This window comes from Somniosus microcephalus, chromosome 2 (assembly GCF_052327205.1).
Source record: "Somniosus microcephalus isolate GS21.2 chromosome 2, FLI_Smic_1.0, whole genome shotgun sequence".
Taxonomy (NCBI): domain Eukaryota; kingdom Metazoa; phylum Chordata; class Chondrichthyes; order Squaliformes; family Somniosidae; genus Somniosus; species Somniosus microcephalus.
The window spans coordinates 344981084-344994584 of NC_140988.1; positions in this window are offsets into that span (position 1 = coordinate 344981084).

The window sequence follows — 13501 nt, forward strand, 5'->3', positions numbered from 1 at the left end:
CGGAATGCAGGAGTTGGTTTAACAGGTGTTTACTGAACAAAGTCTGGAGGTGAACTAAAAGATACAAGACACTATACAGGCTTATATGCCCGAGTGGTCACTACCAGTATTACAGTACACAGGGGCTCTTAAAGGTACATACACTACAATTCCTCCCCTTTTAGATAATTGGTACATAACATTTTAAGTAATCATTAATTAACATGTTTACAAGAACAATAATCGACACATTTGCTGCAGTTAATCAATTATAAGTCAGTCTCTCTGGAGGCTTCCTGACTCGGTCCGGATAACGCCTCGGTGGTGCAGTAGTTTTCGGTGGTGTAGTAGGTTCTTTTGGCAAGGTTGATTCGGCTTGAATGCCAGTGTCGGGTTCATCTGGTTCCAGTATCACCGGATCGGAGGTAGATACTATGGGTATCTCTGCTTCATCATTAGGCGTATAGAGTTGTGGTGTAGGTTGTCCCTTTTCGGATGACTCTATGATCTGGTCAGCATGGCACCTTATTATGCTTTCTCCAATGTCCACGATATACATCAGCGGTCCTAGTCATGTGCAAATAGTTCCAGGCTGCTATTTCTCGGTACGGTAGTCCCGGGCCAAAACTTGTTGACCTATCTGGAAGTTTCTAGTTGGTCTTTCATTCATGCCTTGAAATTGCTGGTTCTCTACGTCCCTTCTGATGTTTGGCTTGATCAAATCCAGCCGGCATCTTAGTCTTCTATTGAAAAACATCATGGCGGGAGTTTGGTTTGTAACCACATGTGTTGCATTCCTGTACGCAAACAAGAAGTTATCTACCTTATGTTGTAGATTTATGTCTTCATTACCCATGGCCTTTATGGCCTTCTTGAAGGTCTGGACAAACCTTTCAGCCAATCCATTGGTGGCGGGATGGTATGGGGCGGACGTGTAGTGCTTAACCCCATTGTTTTTTAAGAACTTCCTGAATTCTTCGGACACAAATTGCGGTCCATTATCAGAACAGATCTGTTCAGGCAGCCCATTCCTGGTAAATATGGTCCTTAATATTGTGATGGTTTTTTCCGTGGTGGTGGAGGACATCTTTATTACCTCCGGCCACTTGGAGTGTGCATTAACCGCGATTAAGAACATTGAGTCCATAAATGGACCAGCAAACTCGATATGTACCCTTTGCCATGGAGATGAGGGCCACTCCCATGGATGTAGAGGGGCTTGTGGTGGGGCATTTAAGACCTTCTGGCATCCTAGACAGCTCTTGGTCATTTCTTCGATGTCTCCATCGATACCTGGCCACCACACAAACGCTCTGGCTAGGTTCTTCATTTTCACTCCACCCAGATGCCCCTCATGAAGCTCCTTTAGCACTTTATCCTGGAGTTTGGGTGGAATCACCAATCTGGATCCACACATCAAGGTTCCTCGGCACACTGACAGCTGTTCTCTTCTTTGCGAGAATGCTGGCAACAGTGGTTCGCCATGTGCTGGCCATCCCTTCACCGTTAAATCATAGACTCGTGGGAGAGTCGGGTCATTTCTCGTTTCCTTTTCAATGGTAGAATTTGTTACTGGCAGACATTCCACTATGGTTGAGTGGAACATCTCCACTGGGTCCACTGTAGGTGCCTCTTCTACCGTTGGCAATGGTAGGCGTGATAAACCGTCAGCATTCCCATGCTGTTTTGATCCTTTGTATTCTATGTCATATTGGTGTGCCCCTAGGAAAAGGGACCACCTCTGTAGCCTTTGCGCTGTCATAATGGGAACGCCCTTTTTAGGGTTGAATATGGAGACGAGGGTTTCATGGTCAGTCAACAAGGTAAATTTTTGTCCGTGTAGGTAATGGTTGAATTTCTTCACTCCCCACACCAGGCTGAGTGCTTCCCTGTCGATCTGGGCATAGTTACGCTCAGCTGAGTTCAATGAGCGTGACGCAAAAGCTATCGGCCGCTCCGAGCCATCGGGGAATCTATGCGATAATACCGCTCCTATGCCGTAAGGGGATGCATCGCACGCCAGTCTGATTGGCAGTGATGGGTTGTAATGAGCGAACACTTCCTTGGACATGATCAAGCCTTTGCATTTATGGAAGGCACATTTACAGTCTTCGCTCCGTTTCCAGATTACTCCCGTTTGTAGCAGTGCATTAAGAGGGTGCAGAACAGTTGAGAAGTTCGGTAAAAATTTATGATAGTAATTTATCAATCCCAGGAACGACCTTAATTGTGAGACATTTTCAGGTGCTGGGGCTTTTATGACCGCTTCAATTTTTTCAGGTGACTTATGCAACCCTTCTTCGTTAATTATATGGCCACAATATGATATTTGTTTCTGGAAAAATTCGCACTTGGGGCGATTTGCTCGTAGGCCCCGTTCTCTCAGCCTAGTGAGCACCTGCTCCAAATTGGCAAGGTGCGCGTTGTCGTTTTCTCCTGTTACAAGGATGTCGTCTAGGTAGCATTGAGTCCCCGGAATCCCTTGCAGGACTTGCTCCATAGCTCTTTGCCAGATAGCTGGAGCTGATGCTACTCCGAAAACCAGTCGATTGTACTGGTACAGGCCTTTGTGTGTGTTTATCGTGAGATACTTTTTAGAGGCCTCCTCAACCTCCATCTGTAGATATGCCTGTGCCAAGTCAATTTTGGTGAAACGTTTCCCTCCGGAGAGTGAGGCGAAAATATCTTCTATCCTCGGAAGAGGATACTGTACCGTGTGAAGGACTGGGTTTACAGTCACCTTGAAGTCCCCACAGATGCAAATTTTTTTCTGTTCTTCAGATTTATCATTATTCAACGTTTTCTTCATGACCGGGACGATGGGTGTTGCCCACTCGCTCCAATCTACCTTGGATAACACGCCTGCTTTTTCCAAATTCTCCAGCTCTGCCTCGACTGCTGGACGAATTGCGTATGGCACCGGCCTTGCCTTAAAAAATTTGGGAATTGCCGCATCTACCACTTTTATTGAGGCGGTGACACCTTTCAAGGTTCCTAGTTCCTGTTGAAACACTTCTTTGGCGTTGGCCAAGATGTCTTTTAATCGTTCAGGTATGATGTCATCATCATTTTTTTTCTTACTGGTCACCGTCAGTGCCTGAATGGAGTGCCAGTCTAAACGTATCTTCCTGATCCATTCACATCCCAACAGCGGTGGACCACCATCTTGCAGAACGTATAAATACAACTTCTGTATTTCCTTGCCGTTGTATACAACAGGCACCCTTATTTTCCCTCTGGGGTATACTTTCTGCCCCGTATATGTCTTCAAGATAATGGATGTGTCTTTCAAAGGTATATGCGGAAATAGCCGCTCGTAATCCCGTCGACTTATGACGGTCAGAGCTGATCCTGTATCTAGCTCCATTTTAACTGGGGACCCCGCTATCGTGAGGGTAACCCAAATGGACTGGTAATCTCCTTTGGCAATTACATTATGTAATTTGAGACAGCTTAGTCTCTTGTTTCCGGAGTCGCTATCGCTCTTCTGGTCTTCGGAGCTACTGTCCGTCATCATTTGTACCTTTCTGTACTTTTCCTTATTGATTTTTTTTCTGTCAGTGGATTTTTTGTTTCCAGATCGGCATACACGTGCAATGTGTCCCATCTTTCCGCATTGCCTGTATGCTTTGTCCTTGAACCAGCAGTCCCTCTGGTCATGGGTGGATCTGCCGCAGCGATAACATCTCTCGAAACCCCGTGTCATTTCATGGGTGCCGAAGTGCTGTGGCATTTGCTGTATCTCTGCAGCTCCTCTTGCTGCTGCTTCGTATGATACAGCCACACTGAAAGCCTTGTCCAGTGTCAAATCTTTCTCAGAACGTAACCTTTTCTGTGTTCCTTCACTTAGGAGACCGCAGACGAATTTGTCTCGTAGAGAATCTGCCAGTCCTGCCCCGAATTGGCAGTGCTTTGACAGTTTTCTTAATTCGGTGAGGTAATCAGCGTTACTTTCATCCTTGTGCTGATTCCTCCTGAAGAATTTGAATTGTTCCGCTATCAGCAGCGGTGTTGGGTTTAAGTGCTCCTGTAGGGTATCAACAATCTCCTTAAAATTCTTGTCCATCGGTTTGGCTGGAGTGATTAAGTTTCATAACAGCCCGTATGTCCTTGCGCCCATCAGATTTAGAAGTACTGATGCCTTTTTATCATCCTCTACTTCATTCACTGTGCAATATACCTCCACTCTTTCCACATATGTGGTCCAATCCTCTATATCACTATCGAAAGCAGTAATATTGCCAGTCTTAGGCATCCTGAAAATCAAAAATGGCGCCTCCCGCGCTTTCCTTTCTTCCCTGCCGAGAAAAAAATGGCGCCTCCCGCGCTTTCCCGCCGCTGCCGCTGCTGACAACGCTGTTCTCCGCGGTTTTTATTTACACAGATATTTTTAATAGTTGGAGACTCGTTCCCGCTGGACTCTCTGGGACTTTTCCCTCCCTCTGTTTGGTCCGAACGCTGACCTGCTTTGCAGCGCCGGCCGTCTCCCGACTGCTCCACCCTCCATCTCTGTTTGCCTCCACCTTCCGACTCGCTGCTCGGCCCCGCTGCAGAGCCACCCGATCGAGCCCCAGCCCGCCGACCAGGAAGGATTAGTGAAGTACCTGACACCATCCCGGCTAGCCGGTGAAACCACAGCTTTTCTTTTTTTTTCTTTTTTTTTTCTTCGACCTTCGTCTGAGGAATTGATCTCCTTGAGGTGCTGCCGAATTGCAGGTAAGTCCGTTTCCAATTCGTCGCCACTGTTGTATCCGTGTGTTAATGGAGACACGGAATGCAGGAGTTGGTTTAACAGGTGTTTGCTGAACAAAGTCTGGAGGTGAACTAAAAGATACAAGACACTATACAGGCTTATATACCCGAGTGGTCACTACCGGTATTACAGTACACAGGGGGTTTTAAAGGTACATACACTACAACTTGATCAGTGTGTTTCTGGCCCAATGAGGAAGGAGGCATTGCTGGATCTGGTTCTGGGGAATGTGGTGGGTCAAGTGCAGCAAGTGTCAGTAGGGGAACATTTAGGGAAGAGTGATCATGATATCACAAGGTTTAGATTAGCTATGGAAAAGGACAGGAAGTAATCTAGAGTAAAAATACTTAATTGGAAGAAGGCTAATTTCAGTGGGTTGAGAATGAATCTGGCCTAGGTAAACTGGAATCAAAGATTGGCAGGAAAAACTGTAATTGAACAACGGGTTGCCTTTAAAGAGGAGATGGTTCGGGTACAGGCAAGGTACATTCCCACGAGGGGGAAAGGTAGGGCAACTAAAGCCAGAGCTCCCTGGATGAAAAAAGAGATAGAGGGTAAGATGAAACAGAAAAAGTGGGCGTAAGAAAGATGTTAGGTTGAGAATACAAGTGCGAACCAGGCTGAATCTAGAAAGTTCAGAGGGGTAGTGAAAAAGGAAATAAGAGGGGCAAAGAGAGAATAGGCTGGCAGCTAACATAAAGGGAATCTAAAAGTCTTCTATAGGCATATAAATAGTAAATGGGTAGTAAGAGGAGGGGTGGGGGCAATCAGGGACCAAAATGGAGACCTACACATGGAGGCAGAGGGCATGGCTGAGGTACTAAATGAGTACTTTGCATCTGTCTTCACCAAGGAAGAAGATGCTGCCAACGTCATAGTGAAGGAGGAGGTAGATGAGATACTGGATGGGATAAAAATTGATAAAGAGGAGGAGCTAGAAAGGCTGGCTGTACTTAAAGTAGATAAATCACCAGGACCAGATGTGATGCATCCGAGAATGCTGAGGGAGGCAAGAGTGGAAATTGCGGAGGTACTGGCCATAATCTTCCAATCCTCCTTAGATAGGGGGTTGGTGCCAGACGACAGGAGAATTGCAAATGTTACACCCTTGTTCAAAAAAGTGTGTAAGGATAAACCCAGCAATTACAGGCCAATCAGTTTAACCTCGGTACTGGTGAAGCTTTTAGAAGCGATAACCTGGGATAAAATTAACAGCCACCTGGACAAGTGTGGATTAATTAAGGAAAACCAGCACGGATTTGTCAAAGGCAAATCATGTATAACTAACTTGATTGAGTTTTTTGATGAGGTAACAGAGAGGGTTGATGAGGGCAATGCGGTTGATGTGGTGTACATGGATTTCCAAAAGGCATTTGCTAAGGTGCCACATAATAGGCTTGCCAGCAAAGTTGAAGCCCATGGAATAAAAGGGAAAGTGGCAGCATGGATACGAAATTGGCTAAGTGACAGGAAACAGAGAGTAGTGGTAGACGGTTGTTTTTCGGACTGGAAGAAGCTATACCGTGGTGTTCCCCAGGGGTCAGTACTAGGACCACTGCTTTTCTGGATATATACTAATGACTTGGACTTGGGTGTACAGGGCACAATTTCAAAATTTGCAGATGTCACAAAACTTAGAAGTATAGTGAACAGTGAGGAGTAGAGCGATAGACTTCAAGAGGTCACAGACAGGCTGGTGGAATGGGCAGACACGTAGCAGATGAAATTTAATGCAGAAAACTGTGGAGTGATACATTTTGGTAGGAAGAACAAGGAAAGGCAATATAAACTAAAGGGTACAATCCTAAAGTGGGTGCATGAACAGAGAGACCTGGGGATATATGTGCACAAATCGTTGAAGGTGGCAGGGTAGGTTGAGTAAGCAGTTAAAAAAGCATATGGGATCCTGGGCTTCATAAATAGAGGCATTGAGTACAAAAGCAAGGAAATTATGATGAATCTTGGTAAAACACTGGTTCGGCCTCAACTGGAGTACAGTTTGAGCGTCCCAAATCCGGAGTTCCGGAATCCGGAATGTTCCGGAATCCGGGCACCCTGAGGGAGGCTTACCAAAAGCGCAACCTGGGCCCAGGCATTTCCGGACTCGGCATGTGTTTCTGATGTCCGAAGTCCGGAAATATCGCAACCTGGGCTCGGGCGTTTCCGGACTTCAGACATCAGAAACACGTTCCGAAGTCCGGAAAAACCCGAAAACTGGCTCGGCCTCGGTCCCGAGGTTGCCAGATTTGGGACGTTCTACCTGTATTGTGTCCAATTCTGGGCACTTCACTTTAGGAAGGATGTGAAGGCCTTAGAGAGAGTGCAGAAAAGATTTACAAGAATGGTTCCAGGGATGAGGGACTTCAGTTACATTGATAGACTGGAGAAGCTGAGGTTGTTCTCCTTAGAGCAGAGAAGGTTGAGAGGAGATTTGATAGAGGTGTTCAAAATCATGAGGGGTCTGGACAGAGTAGATAGAGAGAAACTGTTCCCATTGGAGGAAGGATCGAGAACCAGAGGACACAGATTTAAGGTGATTGGTAGAAGAACTAAAGGCGACATGAGGAAAATCTTTTTTACACAGCGAGTGGTTATGATCTGGAATTCACTGCCTGAAAGGATGGTGGAGGCAGATACAATCGTGGCGTTCAAAAGAATTTGATAATACCTAAAGGAAAAAAATTGGCAGGGCTACGTGGAAAGGGCAGGGGAGTGGGACTAGCTGAGGTGCTCTGGCAGAGAGCCGGCACAGCCTTCTTCTGTGCTGTAACCATTCTATGATTCTAGGTTTCTATGATTCTATCTACCATATCAAATCCTTTTAACATTTGAAACACCTAGATCGGATTAACTCTCGATCTTCAATACTCAAGGGAATACAAGCCAAGTTTATGTAACCTATCCTCATAATTTAACCCTCTAGGCCTTGGTATTATTCTGGTGAATCTGTACTGCACCTTCTTTCAAAGAGCGGACACAGGCACGATGGACCGAATGGCCTCTTTCTGTGCTGAATGATTCTATACAGACCACTACTGGAAATTGTGATGTGTGACTGTTGGCTGGCACTGTCGCTCATGTTTGAGGAGCCTGCCAACCCTCATTGCAAACATTCACTGGACAGATTTAGACATGAAGAATGCCGACTCGTCCACGATCGTAGAGGGCTGCCAGTGGTGGGGAAAAGGGACAGGGCAGAAACTTGTCTTGGATGGAAGCACAAAACAGCGATATCAGATTGGCCGCCTGTCACACGCCCCGCCTGATATTCAGTTCCACTGACTGCAATGGAACCGAATATTGAGCGGCGTATAACAGGCGAATTTCTACCCCCATGAGTTTAAGAGGGGAGAGGAGGAAACTGGGTTTAAAACAATGGACAACAAAAACCTGGAACTTATAGGGCTCGATTTTGTTAGGCCCGAGTAGGCGGGAATGGAGGCGTGTGAGGTGATAAAATCGCAAAAAATGGCATGCGGCTCCGATCCCGCCTCCAGCCCGCCTCCGAGCAATTTTCCCAGAATTGGGGTTTCAGACCCCGTTTCCATCCCGCCTCCAAGAGGCGGGATAGGCCCTTAAGGCCCTTTAGAACCAGTGAATTGCCTCTATAATCCCATTTTGAGAGGCCTTTCTGATTTTAACATTCTTCGCCCATCCTGCACGTCTCCTCTGGAACACGCCAGTTAATCCTGGTGGCCTCACAAGTGGATTGTTTACTCACACCTGTAGCTCCACCATTAAAAAGGACTTTTCACCAATGATCATTTGCAGGTGGCAGAACATTGTTGGCTTAGGTCTGGGGGAACATTTAGCAGGCATACTCATTGTTGTGGAAGTTTGGAGCCTGACAACCATCTCCGGTGTGACCTCCTGGGAAACCCCTCTCCCCACCTTGACTGAGTGCTTCCTCAACTGAGGCATATACCAAAAGCATGGGACCCATTTATTTGCAGCACGGTGGCATAGTGATTAGCACTGTTGCCTCACAGCGCCAGGAACCCGGGTTCAAATCCGGCCTCGGGTGACTGTCTGTGTGGAATTTGCACATTCTCCCCGTGTTTGCGTGCGTTTCCTCCGGGTGCTCCGGTTTCCTCCCACAGTCCAAAGATGTGCGGGTTAGGTTGATTGGCCATGATAAAAATCGGCCCTTAGTGTTAGGGGGGATTAAATACGTGGGGTTACGGGGATAGGGCTTGGGAGGGATGGCTGTCGGTGTAGGGACCGGGTGCTAGGGTTTGGATGATCAGCCATGATCTCGTTGAATGGCGGAGCAGGCTCGAAGGGCCGAATGGCCTACTCCTGCTCCTATCTTCTATGTTTCTATGTTTCCTTTCCTCCTGGACATCAGATTTGGACAAAGACCAGCCGTGGCAGCAGCAGAACCATGAACAACAGCAGCAGCAACAACAGGAGCGCCAAGCTGCTGCTCACCCACCTGACACTGCACAGGCCAGAAGGCACCAGTGCGCGACCACATTGCTGCCCGGGATGCAAGGGACGCACTCATGTTGGCCAGATTTGCTTAGCCTGCACAATCAAACTCCTTTGCCTCGCACCTTCTTACCAGAGCATTGACAATGGACAAGAGCCTGCGGATTCCTATCACTCTGACCACCATACTGACAATTGCAAGTCGCTCTAAGTCCTCAATGTGGAAGTCCCATTTGCGAAATGACACAGGCCACAACTTCAACAATTTGTCATCAGAATTTTTAATCACAACAAGCAACTGATGGCATTTCTAAAATAAACACAACATAGCACCCAAGTGACTACCCTTGTGATTACTTGTGCATTATCTTCCTCTTACGCATGCTCCTACGTGGTGCTTCCCCTATGGCTTCAGCAGATGTGGAGGCCCCTTGCTCACTTTCTTGCTGCTCCTGTCTTGACACCTTTGGCAGCCGTCCTCTGGGGTTGCAAACCTGTGAGGGCTCGGCAACAGTCTGCTGCTCCTGCGGCTGTGCAAGGGATGAGACGGCCATCTCAGTTGGGTGAGGACTCTGGTGGGGCTCTGACTGAGGGCTTTGCAGTGGCATGGTCGTGTGAGTGCTTGGAGAGGAGCTCCCACTTCCTTGTTGTCTGCCACCAACATCTGTCTCATGGGTCAGCCCCACTTCAAAGTTAGCAAGTGGCTTGACAGCACCTTGCTGCACTTCAGGGGGGCCATGAGGACCCATTTCTGCACTGGAAGTCCTACTCCAGAGGATTTCCATGAAGGTCTGGTTTCTATGCTCAGTAGCTGACCATCGCTCCTCCAGAGATGTCAGTCTATTCTGAACAATGACCATGTTTTCAACACTCTGGTGACTTAGCTCCTCCATGGCCATAGCCATTCTCTCCTCTACCATAGCCATCCTTTCCATGGAGTTTGCCATCCTTTCCGTGGTGATGCGTTCATGTGCCAATGCCGCCACAAAAGCTCTGCTCATGTTCGCGATGGACTCCTCCATTCGCTCCACACTCACAGCGACCCTGGAAACAAAACCTGCCAGAGACTCCTGCACCTGTTCCTGGAGTCCCAGCACCGCTCTCCTTCTGGATGGACCCAGAGGCACAGGGTCAACATGCAGCTGAGCCGAGTTGGGAGAGTCCTGCGCCCTCCGACAAGGACTGCCCACTGCTGTCCCTGTCTCCACAATCTGCTGATGCTCACTTGTGAGCTTTGATACACCAGGTGACAACACTACTCTATCTTGCGAAGGTCCTACCGAGGTGTGAGTGTCTGCGCTGGTGCTGGGTGCGCTGAATTCTGCTGATGCTGAACCCTCAGAGGTTGAAGCTTCCTCTGGGGAGTCTTGAAGCTCAGGCTGTTCCTCCTGGACAGTGGGGTCAGGGGCTGTTGATGGTCCTGTGGGGGAGTAAAGGAAAGAGTTAGAGATGTGAGGTAAAGGTTGCATGCACATTGAATTGTGCAGATGATCATACGTCAATCTGTTAGAGCATCAGAATCATTATCAGTCACTCATGCAATGTCAATGAGAGAGATGCCAAACTATTCTGTCACCAGTTTGCTGTGATGCACCCGTCTGTCCGGCCCCCACTTGCGAATCTTCCTCGACACCGGCGATTTCCAGGGCCGCCTCCTCCGAGGCGGTGAGCTGGGCTACTGAGGGTGGCCCTTGCTCTTTCCCTCTTATTGTGGGCTCTCTTTTCCTGCAATGAGGGACACACGTGGAGTTTGAGTGAGAACGAAGGAGTGAGTGTAGAGAATCCATAGCATAGATGCTTAGAAGGAGACAAAGGGCCATATCTGTGTGTTGTAAGTTGTTGTCATTGCATCACAGTGATAGTGAATGTGAGGGTTGCATGGTCAAATAGTTAAGTGAATGTGACCATAGAGAGAGAGGGAATGGGTAAGGGTGCAGGGATGTAAGTGTCAAGTGGGATGTGGAGGAAGAGGTTGGCAAAGCAGAGTTCTGGTGAGGAGAGGCAATGGGGATAAGATTGAGGGTGATGGGAAAGTCATACTCACTTTTCCCGTGTGGAGAAGGTCATGAAACCTCTTCCTGCACTGCAGCCAGGTTCTGTGGCACATAGAGATTGAGTTGGCCTCCTGGGCCACTTGCATCCACACATCTTTAGTCTGCTGGGGAGGCTTTTCCCTCCCTGAGGAAGGGAAGAGCACCTCCTTATTTGATCTTGCTCCCTCCACCAGAGCTTGCAGGGCGGCGTCATCGAACCTTGGAGCATACTTTGGCCTACTGCTGGACGTAGTTGCTGAATGAAGCGATCACAACAGTGGGCATAAAGTTTGCAGTCTCCAGAAGAAGCAAGGCTGCTTGTAGGTCTTAAATCCAGCAGCATTGATGACGTCATCAGAGGCGACTTTTTGTATGAAAAGACTCATTGGGCCAGGGGTTTCCACACGCTGGAAATCAATTGCCTAATTAGGGCAAAATCGCACTTTTTTCCCACTTCACATCGGAGTCAGGGTCCTGACACGAAAACCACCTGACACGCCCCAGCCTGCCCCCATGGCAAAATCGAGCCCATAGAGTTGCTTTCAGAAGCGGCGCTGTGTATAAATTTTGCTTAAATAATCCATTCACTTTTTGCCTTTTCTCGCGGAATTTGGCATTTCCTATCCGTTGCTTGCCTTTTCTCAAATACCTGGAGTCTCGTTTGTGTTGCAGGGGAAGTTTATCCTCTGTGATTGCAGCATTTCTATAGCAACAAATAGGTTTCAGATGAAAAGCGTTAACTAAAGTGTTTCACTGACAAACACTACAAACTTTCATAAATTAATAAATTGTCAGCCGTTCTTGCTCCCTGCCTCCCCCTCCCCCCACCCCCCAGCAACTCTCTAAAGAAGCCAAACCCATCTAAAAGTTGAATAGCTCTCCCATATCTGGGGAGCTTCTTCCAACACCCCTCACACCAGAATAAAAACAAGTTGCTGAAAACAGTATAGGAAAGGCCCCATAAATTGTAACTTATATATTATAAATAATTACAAGCTGGAATATCTTTCATGGACATAAGACATTCCAGTGTTCAGATGGCATTGTTAAACAGCTTGAATTTCTCTTTACAATTACATAGAATGTTACAGCACAGGAACAGGCCATTCAGCCCAACATTGAAACTTATAAAATTCTGACAGGACTGGACAGACTAGATGCAGGAAGGATGTTTCCGATGGCAGGGGAGTCCAGAACCAGGGGTCACAGTCTAAGGATAAGGGGTAAGCCATTTAGGACTGAGATGAGGAGGAATTTCTTCACCCAGAGAGTGGTGAACCTGTGGAATTCTCTACCACACAAGGCAGTTGAGGCCAACTTATTAAATATATTCAAGAAGGAGTTAGATATATTTCTTAAGGCTAAAGGGATCAAGGGGTATGGGGAGAAAGCAGGGACAGGGTACTGAATTTGGATGATCAGCCATGATCTCATTGAATGGCGGAGCAGGCTCGAGGGGCTGAATGGCCTACTCCTGCTCCTATCTTCTATGTTTCTATGTCTCTGCCGGTGTTTATGCTCCACACGAGCTCCTCCCACCTTAATATCATTTGAACTCCATAAATTCCTAGAACAGACTCATCATAGAGTGTTATTGCAGGGAAACAGGCCATTTGGTCTGTTGAGTTTTCACTAATGCTTTCCTCAACATGAGCCACCTCGTCTACTCTCACTCTCCTGCTCGCTTCCCCAACCCTTTAATATTCCTCTTTTTCACTCAACATTCTATCTCCGATTTGCATTTATATAGTGCCTGTCACATCCTCCGGACATCACAAGGTGCTTTACAGCCAATGAAGTGCAGTCACTGTTGTTATGTAGACGAATATGGAAGTCAAGTTGCGCACAGCAAAATTCCGCAAGCAGCAAGTGAACGAGTGACCAGATAATCTAGATTTAAGATGTTGCTTGAGGGGCCAGGGTTGGTGAGGACACCCGGAAAGCTTCCCAGTCTTCTTCATATTGTACCTGAGTGCGCAGGTGTTTAATGTGTCATCCAAAAGAGGGCACCCGCAACAAAGCAGCACTCCCCAGTACTGCATTGAAGTGGCAGAATAGGTGGTGTGGTCAAGTCTGGTCTGTCGTGGCAGTTGAACCCACAACCTTGTGACTCACAGGCGAGAAAGTCATTTAAGGATTCCTCAACAACAATTTGGGGTACAGAATCCCACAATTGGGGGCTAGGTCAAATTGGGTACATATCATGGGCCTGAATGTTTATCCCTCGACTAACAATGCGAAATTAGTTGGTCGCTTACCTCATGGTTGCTTGTGGAACCTTGCTGTCCATATATTGGCTGCTGCA